Source organism: Arachis hypogaea, chromosome 9 (assembly GCF_003086295.3).
Source record: "Arachis hypogaea cultivar Tifrunner chromosome 9, arahy.Tifrunner.gnm2.J5K5, whole genome shotgun sequence".
Classification (NCBI taxonomy): domain Eukaryota; kingdom Viridiplantae; phylum Streptophyta; class Magnoliopsida; order Fabales; family Fabaceae; genus Arachis; species Arachis hypogaea.
In genome coordinates this window covers 28,177,510-28,190,978 of record NC_092044.1, presented here as the reverse complement: position 1 = coordinate 28,190,978, position 13,469 = coordinate 28,177,510, and the positions used below count along the sequence as shown (strand labels likewise).

General features: G+C 31.9%; 1 pseudogene; it reads left to right on the top strand.

The window, feature by feature from the left end:
• The first annotated feature begins 8,068 nt into the window (after positions 1–8,068).
• Positions 8,069–11,693, top strand: LOC112709050 (uncharacterized; annotated as a pseudogene).
• The last annotated feature ends 1,776 nt before the right edge of the window (positions 11,694–13,469 follow it).

Genomic DNA, 13,469 nt, shown 5'->3' with positions numbered 1-13,469 from the left:
CCAGAAGCAGAAACAGAAATAGAAGCAACAACAATAAAACAATGTAATAAACATTAAAAAAATGGATAATAGATCAACAAATCTGTATAATGAAACAATGTAATTAACCAGAAGTAGAAGCAGAAGAACAGCAACAACAACAATGAAACAATGTAATCAACCAGAAGCAGAAGTAGAAGCAACCAGAAGCAACAATATAAAAGAATTATAATAAGAAATCAACAATATAATAAAAGTAGCAGAAGCAAAATGGAATTGGAATCAACAACATAATAAACAGAAATACAGAAATAGAAGAATAACAACAGCGGCGAGGAGGACGAGGAGCAGCGGCAACCGGTGAGGAGGACGAGGAGCAGCGGCGACCGGCGAGGAGGAGAAGCAAAAATGGCGAGTGGCGCGCGACGTCCACCTTCGCAGATCTGCTGGCATCGACGTCGAGGAGTAGCGGCGAGGACCAAACGACGAGGAGCAGCGGCGAGATCCAGCGGCGAGGAGCGAACGACGAGGAGCAGCAGCAGCAGATTCCCTTCCCCTCCCCTTCCCCACCTTCCCTTCCCTTCTTCTTCCCTGAAACCCCCTAGCGTGACTCCCTTCCCCAGCACTTTAACTCGTTTTCTTTGTTTTTTTTATTTTTTTAATTAGGGGTACTTTGGTAATAAAAATTAAAATTTTAGTAAAAAGGACGATTTTAAAACTAAGTTAAACTTTACGGACGATTTTGTAAGTAAAAAAAAGTTGGGGACGGAAAAAATTTTCAGTCGTTGTTTTAGGGACAAAAATTATACTTAACCGTAAAAGAAACTAATTAGATTTCATTTGTTTTCAATGAGGTGAACCAGTTTTTAGGCCTAATCATAGTTAGAGTTGAGGAAGGTAAAAAAATACTAATAATATAAATACTATTTAATTTTAATACTCAATAATAAAAAAATAAAAATTAAAACTAATATTGTTCCATACAAAATAATAAAACATATTATACTCAAAATATATTCAATCGGTATTTGTTATCATAATTTATCGATTACGTTATGACAAATATGGTTATTAAAAAATTAAAATTAACTTACACACTATTATAATGTCTTTTTTTTTTCAAAAAGTCCAAAAAATATCTGTAGATACTCGAAAAAATTTGCGTTTTCTAAAGAGAAAATAAAACAGAGACTTGCAAAGATGGAGAGGAGACAGGGGCATTTCTTTTAACGGGAGTGAGGGATGGGAAAGGAGCCCGCCATGCTCTTTCTGAGTATCCATGACCATACTTAATTAGCAACAAAGATCTAATCTAAAGCCAATTTGAAAGGGGATACGTGGACTTCATCTAAGTCGAATTTGGGATCCTAACAATGCACTTAGATTGATCTTGCTTTCTTTTGAGTCAATGTTATAACAAATATTATATATACAATAGTTTGATATATTTACAAGATAATTTTTTATTGAAATTAAGAAAATTTTATAAGTATTTTTTTTCTTAGTTTTTAAATATTATTTACTAATATAACAAAAAAGTAAAAATAACCATAATCACTCACATAATTAAAAGGGTAAAACATACAATTAAACCAAACCCAACTTAATATTACACAATTCACCCCAAATGAAAAAATGTTACATAGATCTCCCCATTCACTTCTTTATGTAAATCGAATGAGCTAGACTAGATTTAGCTTTTTATGTAAATCTAATCAGTCTGTTTCGATTTATGCATGCATGCATGTTGTCTTAGTAAATTTAATCACCCTGTTTCGATTTATGCCCTGTCCTAGTAAATCTAAATAGGGTGATTAGAACAAACACATTTAAATTAGTATTAAAAAAAATAGTATTTCAAGAGAATAAAAAATCATAAAAAATTTAAAATTTTGATAAATTTTATTTGAACATATATAATTAAAAATTCAAATGTGTTGGTTTCTAGAAATATAATGAGCTGGTTTTAAATAGACAACTTTAAATCACTACTTTTACGTAAATTCATCTATTTTTCTAAAAACTAGTGATTTTTTACGTGTACGCTAGTAATTTAAAATTAACCGTCTATCTCTATTGTTATATGAAACCATCTATTTTAAAAAGTTCAGTAGAAATAAATATGAAAAAGTTATTAATTTAAAACTTAAAATATAGATGAGATATAAAAAAAATTAGCCTAATTTTATTGATATAGTATTTTAATTATTTTTCTCAAATTACATATTGTAAATCTAATCATCCTGTTTGAATTCATGCATAAATTGAAACATGCTGATTAGATTTACATAAAAAGCTAAGTCTAGTCTATCTCATTCGATTTACATAGAGAAGTAAATACGGAGATCTATGTAACGTTTTTTCATTTGGGTGAATTGTGTAATATTGAGTTGAGTTTGGTTTAATCGTGTGTTTTACCCTAATTAAAATAAATAATTCTAAATATACATGACACTACATGTATAAAAAATTAGTATATATGATAAATATTTTTTATTTTTTGTACCGACTCTTTATATGATTTATTGCATAATTTTTTCTTAATATTTAATAAATTTACGATACAAGATATTATTTATTTTATTTAATACACAAAATAAGTAATTTAAGTCATCATCTAGAATAATAAGTATAATAGTACAAATATTTACTTACGTATTAGTATTGAAAAAATATATAAATAGTATAAATTAATAGTTTTTAGTAGAAAAATAGTAATAAGTTAATTATATAATTTTAAAAAATTGTAAATAATTTTTTAAAAAATAATAAAAAATAAGATTACTATTTTACATATTACAAAGGTTATAAAAAATTTTTTAACAATAAATCAACCCTTAATAAATTATACATTAGTCCTATCAAAAAAATAAATAATTAATACATTAAATATTTTTATTTACATACTAATATATATTATTGATTATTACGTTATAATTAATTTCTAACCTAATTTTTGGTAATTAAAATTTAAATAATCAAAATTATTAAATTCTATATATTTTGCACCTAATTTACTTTATTTTGTTATTGAAATTAAAAACATGATGAGTTGTTAATTAATTCTAAATTCAAATTTGGGTAAGAAAAAAAATAATTTTAAATTTTATCTCACTAATCATAATTAATTTTAAGATAAAAAATTACTGTATATATCATATTATAGGATAGTGTGGTCATTTGTTATTTTTTAATGGCAAATATTGTCGAATAAAATGTTGTAAGAATTAAAAGAAAATGTATTTACTAATTTAGAAAATACTAATTTATTTTTCAATAAAATGAATTATTTTATTGAATAACAAAAGTTGTTATTGATTTTTCTTCACATTAATTAATACTCAACGGTGATGTTCTAGTAATATTACAAAAAAATATTAATCAATATAATAGCTTTTGTAACGATACAAGTTTATAAGTTTGAAAACTTAAAAATCATGTTATAAAAGATGATTGTTTTGACTTCAAAAATGAATACGATATCAATAAATAAAATTATCCCAAGTAAATTTTAACAAAGGTAAATCTTCATAAGTATTGCTAGCAATGAAAAATTGTTTTGCTTAAAGACAAATATTGTTTTTTTTTAATGGATTTTCTAATTGCGCAGGTCTATGACTAATCCACCATGTATTAATATTCTATTATTTAAGGATCTACCATTGGCAAATGAATTGCTACACACAAGATAGAATTCGAACCACAAATACTTACTTAAGTAAATAAATGAGAGGAGGGCTCAACTAATTTAAATTGATTAAAAATACTAATTATTTTTATTATTTTAAATTATAAAGTATTTATAGTAATAATTATTATATATTTTTCGTTTAAATTTTTAACAAAAAATTTTATATACTTTTATGCATTATCCTGTGTTTTCTACGAAAATATACAATAGTTAATTAATTAATTGTGAGAATAAATAAATTCAAAAGAAAAGAAAAAAAAAAAAGAAAAAGGCCTTCCGGTAATTAAATAAATGCATAAATCAATTAGTCATTGACCTACAAAAGAAAAAAAAAATAGAAAGGATTAAAAAATTATAAATGTAATTATTAAATTTCTAAACACAGTGCACTAAGGCTAAAACACCGCCCCTGACAATCTATATATAAGAATGCGAAACTCTTCTCAAGTTCACTCCTCAATTGCACTTCCTGGCTCTTGTTCCTCTTAAATTTGGTTTTTTGTGGTACTATTGTTCTTTATTTTCTCTTCTTCTTTCCCAATTGCTGGGTTCTTTCTTTCTCTGCTATAACTTTGAATAATGGGAACGGAGTAATGGGATCAAGGCTCTACTGTGGGTGAATTTCAGAGGCTCGGTTCAACAAAATTTCTACGGGAGGGGAATTGTTGGTGCTTTTGCAAAATCTGATTGATTAGGGTTTTAAAGAATGTATGAATCAACAACGGTGAGTGAGGAAACTTTATTATCTGCACGTTTCGGTAATGGGGATGATTCCCCCTTTTTGTTGTTGGTTCTCTTTATAAAGATGCCCCCTCCTTTCTCTTTCCCCTCCCCCGAAAATCTTTTGCATTTTGGTGCTTAACGTCGGAATCCATTGTAAAGATGACTTTTTTTGTGCAAGAAAAGAAAAAGGGTTTGCTTTTTTATTATGTTGTTACTTCTTGGTTATCGTGGGAATGAATTGGTTTTGGACAAGTTAGTTTTTCTGTGATTGAATTTCAGACAATTGAGTTTTGCCATTTGATAGTTCTGGGATGCACTGTTTTCTCTCTTCTGGACTTTGAATTTATTTCAAATCTACCTTGCATAATGAGCCTTTTGGAAAAAGAATTTGTAGCAGAATGATATACGATTGACTTTTACAGCATGACAAACATAGTTGCAGAATTTTTTCAATTCTTTTGCGATGATTTTTTTTACTATGTGGATCATATAACATGTTGTCCCTTGAAAAGTTGTGTAATGATTTGTTGATGATAAAATTGTGTGATAATGTCCATGATGCTTCTGATCCTAGAAAACTGAAATGTGTGGAAGGGTAATATAGTTGGCTTTTTCTGTCCAATTATATTGAAACGTAACCATATATGTGGCCCTAAGAATTGTGATGGAGGATTTTAGTCCTTATGACCCCATAGAATCATTTTGATGAAGGATTTTAGTCCTTATGACGTGATAGAATTGGATAAGATGATACGCGTGGCCCTACGAAATTGAATTGTGGCAAAGTATCTTAGTCCCTATGACTCAAGAAAATCGGATACAATAATTTGTGGTCCTATGAAATTGAATTGTGATGAAGGATCATAGTCCCTATGACCCGAAAAACCCAGATATAATGATGTGTGGCCCTATGAAATTGAATTGTGGCAAAAGGATCTTAGTGGCTATGACCCGACCCGAAAATATCGGATACAATGATGTGTTGCCCACTGGCCCTATGAAGTTGAATTGTGGTGAAGGATCTTAGTTCCTATGACCTGAGTATATTGGATATGATGATATGATTGACCCTTATGTTGCAAAATGATGTTATTTGGCTTTTTTTGACCCATGAATATTGAAGTTTGATAGTAAACCCTATGACCTTAAAATTTGGCGAAGGGTTTCTGGCTCCAAATGTGGTGAAGGATCTCTTGTGTCCAAAATACTGTTTTTTTTCTCTCTGATGTTTCTTGTTGATGCTTTGAAATTTATCAGAAAGAGTGAACAGTAAAATCTGATTTTTCTTACCGCAAGTAGCTTTGCACAAGCTGCTCAAGCTTGAAAGATGAGATAATTATTTTGTCGAAAATGTTAGGCAAACAGAAAATAATTGAGTGACTGAATTCATTGTCAATTTGTGTTTTACAAAATTGTGTGCAAATCGTTGCTCTTATGGAATATATTCATGTCCAAAAAAGAAAAGGTTTGCTTTCGATTATTGGTTTTATTTTTTTATTATTTGGGGATGAGTTAGTTTTGGAAAGGTTGGTTTTTCTTCATTTCCCCAACTATTTTTCTGTTATTAAGGACAGTTGAGTTTTGCCATTTGATAGTTCTAGGGATGGACTGTTTTCTCTGTTATTTTTATGATTTGGATGCGACTCTAGACTTTGAATTTATTTTAATTCTACCTTGCACAATGTATGTTTGAGCGTTTGTGAAATGCATTTGTTGCAGAATGATATAGGACTAACTTTTACAACATGACAAACTTAGTTGCAGAATTGTTTCAATTCTTTTGAGACGATTTTTATTACTATATGGATCAAATAAGATGTCCCTCGAAAAAGTTGTGTAATGATTTGTTGATGGTAAAATTGTGTGATAATGTTGATGATGCTTATGATCCTAGAAAAATGAAATGTGTGGAAGGGTAATTTAGTTGGCTTTTTCTGTCCAATCACATTGAAAAGTAATGACATATGTGACCCTATGATGAAGGATCTTAGTCCTTATGACCGGATAAAATTGGAATGATGATATATGTGACCCTGCGAGATTGGATTGTGACAAAGGATCTTAGTTCATACATGATTATATATGTGGCCTTATGAAGTTGAATTGTGATGAAGGATCTTAGTCCTTATGACCCGATAAAATCCGATACAATGAGATGTGGCCCTACGAAATGAAATTGTGATTAAGGGTCCCTATGACCCCAAAAAAATCGGATATGATGAAGTTTGATGGTATATGTTATTTGGCTTGTTTGACCCATGAACAGTGAAGTTTGATGGTTTAATTGACCTTATGACGTTGAAATATGGTGAAAGATCGTTTGGCCCCAATGTGGTTGAAATGCGGTGAGGGATCTCTTGGCTCTAAAATAGAGTTTTCTTTCTCTGATGTGTTCTTGTTCATGTTTTGAAATTTATTAGAATATTGAACCGTGAAATCTGGCTTTTCTCACTACAAGTAAGTTTGCATATATAAGCTGCTCAAGAATTGAAAGATGTTATATATAAACAGAAAATAATTGAGTGATTGAATTCATTATCAATTTGTGATAGAATTTTACAGCATGGCAACTTAGTTGCAGAGTCATTTCAATTCTTTTGTGATGTTTTTTCTGTTCACTAACTAGTACATCAAATTAAAATTTTGTCTGTTGAAAATAATTGTGCAATGATTTGTTTTGATGGTAAAATTGTGGGATCATGTTTGTTATTCTTGTGAGCCTAGAAAAATGAAATGTGTGGAAGAGTAATATGTTTGTCCTATATGACTGCAAAATAAAATTGTAGCGATGTATGATATATCTGGCTTTTTCTATCCAACAATATTGAGATGTAATAATATATGTGGCCTTGTGAAATTGAATTGTGATGAAGGATATTAGTCCCTATGAGTCTATAAAATTGGATATGATGCTATGCTTGACACTTACCTTGTGAAATGATGTCATGTGTTATTTTTTACTCTAGAATATTGAAGTTTGATGGTATAGTTGATGATATGAAGTTGAAATGGTGAGGGATCTCCGCGTTCCACAATAGAGTTTTCTTTCTCTATTAGCACAATATGAAATTTATCAAATCTGGTTTTTCTCATGCTTGAAATTTATTCGCACTGGAATCTGGTTTTTCTCAGGCAATATAGGCTGTTACTTGCTTCGAGAATTGAAAGATGTCATAGATATGTGTGATTGAATTCATTGTCAATTTGTGTTACACAAAAAAAAAGTATAAAACACGTACTCTTTGAATTTGTCATTATAATTCTCTATACTAATCTATTATAACATGTATGCTAATCTATGTTAATCAGTCTCATTTTGAGATTCTTCATCAATCTCAACTCAAGGGAGATGCGAGTTGGTGGAATACATGTTCACTGCAAGGAATTGTGAGACCTCCTATGGGATGATCATATCCACCTCCCATGAGATGATCATATCCAAACTCTTCCTCAACTTCACTCGAACTCTTAGAATGAAGCTTGGTTCAAATATGAAATGGGAATCACATAACGCTTTTGATTATCTACGACATACACTGCAAGATAACCCTTTGGGACTTGTACGGATTTTGAAATTGCTTGCTTAGCTGAGAATGATGCCTTTCCCCATTTTTCTTGTGTATGTAGGGAATGGAAAGAGAAAGGGAAATTGAGAAATTAATTCTCACCTTTATGGCTTTACAAACACACAGTTGTTCTGAACGAGAAATTGAGAATTGAAACCCTAATTAGAAAGAGTGACTGGCTGGTAGCTAGCTAGTTTCTTTCCCACAGGTAGTGGCGATAGGTCTCATTTAGACTCAGGTCCTACACACCACTCGGCGTGATGCCGTGAATTTAGGGGTAAAAGGAAAATCTTGGAGCACTTGCCGTAATCCCAAAAGCAAAGCAAAAATGGAGGGGCAGCAATGATGGAGGCTCAGGTTCTCCTTCAGGAACGCAACCATAGTGGTGTGCTTCATTAACGTAATCACTGCACTCTTCTTGCTCCATGGATTCCTCACTTCTTCCTACACCCGCAACAAACTTTCCTCACTTAATTCCAACCCAGGCTAGTTTCTCTTTCTTAAATTCGGTTGTCTTGTGGAATATTGTAGTGTTTTGAATTCGATTGGATCGGATCGAAGTTATTGCTTAATTTTGTGGAATATTGCATAGATTTAATTTCTTGACCCAATGGATATTGCATAATTTCCATATTCTTATGAATTTGACATTTTCTTTTAAATAGTTATGGATATTTTTTTCTTTTTCTTTTTTAATTTGAGTTTTTTTTTCCGATTTTGGGCTCTCTACTTTTATCTTAATTCTTAAATGATTTGAGAATTTTATATTTGGTGTTTATAACTCGGTTGATTGACGAATGGTCCAATGGTAAATTTGGAATACGAACTTTATTGGAAAAGTGTTGCCGTTCTATTATTTGGTTGCTGTCCGCGATATGATGTGAGTTTTGATCAATAATTCATCTCAATTGATAATATTTGAATATTCAAAATAAGAACAAGATCTTACAGTGAAAAAATAGAGAGTTTTAATATGTAGTTTTCAGTACCGTGTATGATACGTTGTTCAAAGAGGGTTGCTCCATTTTCCTCTTATCAGCTATGAGGGTTGCATTGTAGGTCATCCTGGACAATAGCGTTGTACAAAAGGTGTGACTTACAAAATTTGTAATTAGACTCTTATTATGGTGGTTGGAAATACAATTTACCACTTCATTCTATATGCAAGCCAGACCTCTCTCCTAACCTTTGCTTTATTTTCTTCTCACAATCCGGAAATGAATCTTTTTCAGCTAATCCAAGTCTTATGAATCAGTGTTACGTATTAAGTTTATTCCACATATTGTTGACTGCCTTGCGATGGCCAAAAAATTTAAAATTTATTTGCATCTTCTACATCCATTGGATACACTTATCAGGAATAAAGTACGGGAAACTACTATAGTTAAGCATTAAAAATGGTACAGCAAAAAACTTGGTTAGCCTGTGTAGACTTGTCTTATCAATCCATTCAAAATTATAAGATGTGGTGCATGCTGTAATTTTATTTATATATTTTTTTCTGGTGTGAGCATACTGTAATTTAATTTTATGGTTGTCCTGTTTTATACTTATACTTAGCAGACTTGTTATTAAACATAGTTGTTGTCATGAATCAAAATGTCTCAAAATCTTTAGCTATTTGATATGAATGGTGGAAATGCTCTCTCAAACAATCCCTTTAATTGTGGATGTAGAGTCCAAATTCCACATTCTTGCAATGAAGTTGTATGAGCCCTGTGTAATAATTGGCAGAAGGATACTCTAACTGGAATAAAAATTGGCAGAAATACCAAGGGAGTTTTACTATTTCTCAAGCATGGAAAATTTTGGCATCTTATATTGTACGTTGACTCTAATTATGAAATGCTCATATAATTTTCACTTATAAATTGCAGCTAATTTAGTTATATTAAGGAATCTGAGGAGATTCGTCTTGCTATGTTACCATTGGAGTTGATAAAGAGAGTTTCAAATTGGTTTTGTTTATTTATCGTGTTTCTTGCTAAATAGTATTTTCTGAGCATAACTTGTTCCCAGGATGTCCAAAGTAGGAATGTTATTTGAAAATAATTATTTTCCTAACACATTTGATTTCTAGAACAAACATTATACCTCATTTTTTGTTAAATATTCATCCTTTAGCGACAACATTGTCAACCTTAAAGGGGTCATTTTTCAAGTCATTCAAGAAGCACTTTCCTTATAGTTGTTTCAGGGTACTGGACTTTATTAAGCAACTTGCCATATCTGTATTTCTTTAGCCATATTTTTCAGGGTTTCGCTTCATTGCTGAGAGGATGTGAATTTGAAAGGAGGAATGTAATACTGTCCCATAGCATGCTGCTATATTGTCATTCTACTGCCTCATGAAAAACTAAACCTGTATTTTTCTCCTGGACAAAGTCTGGTCATTGGAAGAGAAATTGTGGAGTTGTAGTTCTGCAGCTTGTCATGTGAAATCCTCATTGATGTTAATCAGATACTCAGATCTCCAATTTGTCCCTTTTTATCCGAATCTAGATTGAAAAGTCAAACTTTATCCATAATTACGTGTGGCCATGGGGTATTTCAAGATGAGTGTTATAATTAACTTTTTCAACATGGCTACAAGTTCACACACAAGAATCCCCATCCTCTTAAGCTTTTTCATTTTTGCATTTTGCAGTTTGGATTTTACCATTAAAAATTGGCAGTACTAATGCTTTCATGTTCTAGTTAAACTTAAAATTTACCTTAAAAAATTGGCAAATAAGATTTATTAAACTTTTGAGTGGGCCAATTTTTGTTACTCAATGCTGCAAAAGTGTCATTTGACTTCCTTTGAGGGGCTGATAACGGGTAAGAAATGTTTAATTCAATGACCGGAGGTTCGGTTATGCGGAATTTTTACACGAATGATTTCTCTGTGACTGTGAATGTCTTCCTTCATAGGTGAGAGAGATTGAGCAGGATGTATACACTGAATCAGAAACAGCCCAGAAGAAAGACTCGAAGCAGACTGCTGCAGTTGATCTGTCTAAAAGGTTAAAAGATACCTGTTCCTTAAATGACGCTGCCAGCCTGAAAGGTATCTTTCTTTCCTCCTTGTAAATCTACTTTGATTTCTACTTTATTATATGTGCACATGTTCAAAGATCGAACTCCGAATATGTGATGCTCATCACTTCTCTGTTGTCAGAAAAATATAAATTGAGTTGAAGTGTATACATGGAGTCTTTATTTCATTGTATTTGGATCATCATTACCAACATGACATATGCATGAGGGTCTTTTATTGATTCAGTAAAGCTTATATGGTTAGGAATAATAAATTCCTTGTAGGCTTATACATCTTTACTGTTAAACAAATGATCAGTTACTCGTTTCTAAATTTAGTGCATTCTTTTTCTTTTGACATGGATTTGGCTAGACATGCATCTTCTGCCAGAAGTATTTTGAATCTTGTACTCTATAAATCCCAACAGTTTTTTCTCATTTGCATATTACTTCAAACCTCTGAGGCTCTAAAGTCCCATTTGGTAGCAATCTTAGGATACAAAACATGGAGATATTGAGACAGTAGAGACGAAAAAATCTGTCCCTATTGCTCCCATGCAGTGATCAGAGAATACAAAGACACATCTTGGAACAAAAATATTTTTGTTTCTCCTTCTCAAGTTTTACAGTCTTCACCTGAGCTTCAGTGTGCTTGCTGTGCTGGCTCTGTTACAAAGACAGCCAATGGTGCCTTTGTTATCATTCCAAAATGCTGATTTCATTTTTATGTCTTCACTCTAGCTGATTGCCTACTGAACCAACAAACTTGTACCTACAATTCAAGACATGCACCATTCTGATTGCTAGTTTTTATAGTTGTGCGCTCTATTTATTTTCAATATGATCAAACCAAAAGTAGACCTATCATTTCCGAATTGTCATGATTTAGTTGTTACAAATCTATTATCATGTGTATGTTGGTGTTTTTTTGTGTTTTTTGCTTGTTTCGCACGTGTGCATATGTATTTTTTTGTGTGCTTTGCTCGTTTCGGACATGTGTGTTTTTCACTCGTTTTGCACGTGTGTGTATTTTTTCTGTGTTTTTTCTCTCTTTTCGCACGTGTTCGTGTTTTTGCTCGTTTTGCATGTTTTAGTTTTTTCGCTCATTTCTCATGTGTTTTGGTTTTTTATTTATTTTGTATTTTCCGTTCATTTGGCACGTTTGTGTTATTTTAGTGTTTTTCGCTCGTTTCGCACGTGTGTTTTTTATTCTTTTATTGTGTTTTTTCGTTCATTTCGCACATGTGGGTATTTTTCCCTCGTTTTGCATGTGTTTTTTGCTCGTTTCGCACGTGTTTGTTTTTATTTGTGTTTTTCGCTCTTTTCGCACCTGTGTGTGTTTTTCGCTCGTTTCTCACGTGTTTTTTTATTTTTTTCCTCGTTTCACACGTGTTTTTCGTTTGATTCGCACGTGTTTTTTTCGTGTTTCACTCGTTTCGCATGTGTGTTTTTCGCCGTGTGTATTTGTTTGTGTTTTTCGCTCGTTTCACACGCGTGTTCTTCGTGTTTTTTCACTCGTTTCGCACGTGTCTTTTTATTTTATTTTGTTTTTCGCTCGTTTTGCAAGTGTTTTTTTGTGTGTTTTTCGTCCGTTTCGCACGTGTGAGTTTTATCATTTTGCATGTGTTTTTTTTATTTTTTAATTTTTTTGTTTTTTGCTGGTTTCGTACATGTGCGTGTTTTTCGCTCGTTTCGCACGTGTGTTTGTGTGTTTTTTTGTGTTTTTCGCTTATTTCGGACATGTGTTTTTCGCTCGTTTCACACATGTGTGTGTTTTTTCTTTGTTCTTTTTCGCTCTTTTTGCACGCGTTCGTGTTTTTCGCACGTGTTTTTTAATTTGTGTTTTTCGCTCGTTTCACACGTGTGTTTTTCTATTTTTTGCTCGTTTCGCATGCGTGTATGTTTTTTTATTTTTTGTTTTTCGCTTGTTTCGAACGGATGCGTGTTTTTCGCTCGTTTCGCACGGGTGTTTTTTTGTGTTGCGTGTTATTTTGTATATTGTGTTTTTTGCTCGTTTCACACTTGTCTGTATTTGTTTTTGTGTTTTTCGTTCGTTTCGTACGTGTGGATTTTTCGCTCTTTTTGCACGTATTTTTTATTCTTTTATTGTTTTTCGCTCTTTCTCACATGCGCGTAATTTTTGCTCGTTTTGCACGTGTGTGTTTTTTGCTCGTTTCACGTGTTTTTCTTATTTATTTTTTGTGTTTTTCGCTTGTTTCGCACGTGTGTATTTTTTATTTATTCTATTTTTCGCTCGTTTGCACGTGTGTTTTTCGTTCATTTCGCATGTGTGTGTGTTTTTTTTGTTTTTTTGCTCGTTTTCATGTGTGTTTTTTTATATTTTTTTTTCTTTTTCGCTCGTTGGCACGTATGCTGTTTTTTCTCGTTTCGCGCTGTTTTTTGCTCGTTTCGCACTTGTATTTTTTTGTTTTTCGCTCATTTCGCACGTGTACGTGTTTTTATTTTTTTGTATTTTTCGCTAGTTTCGCACG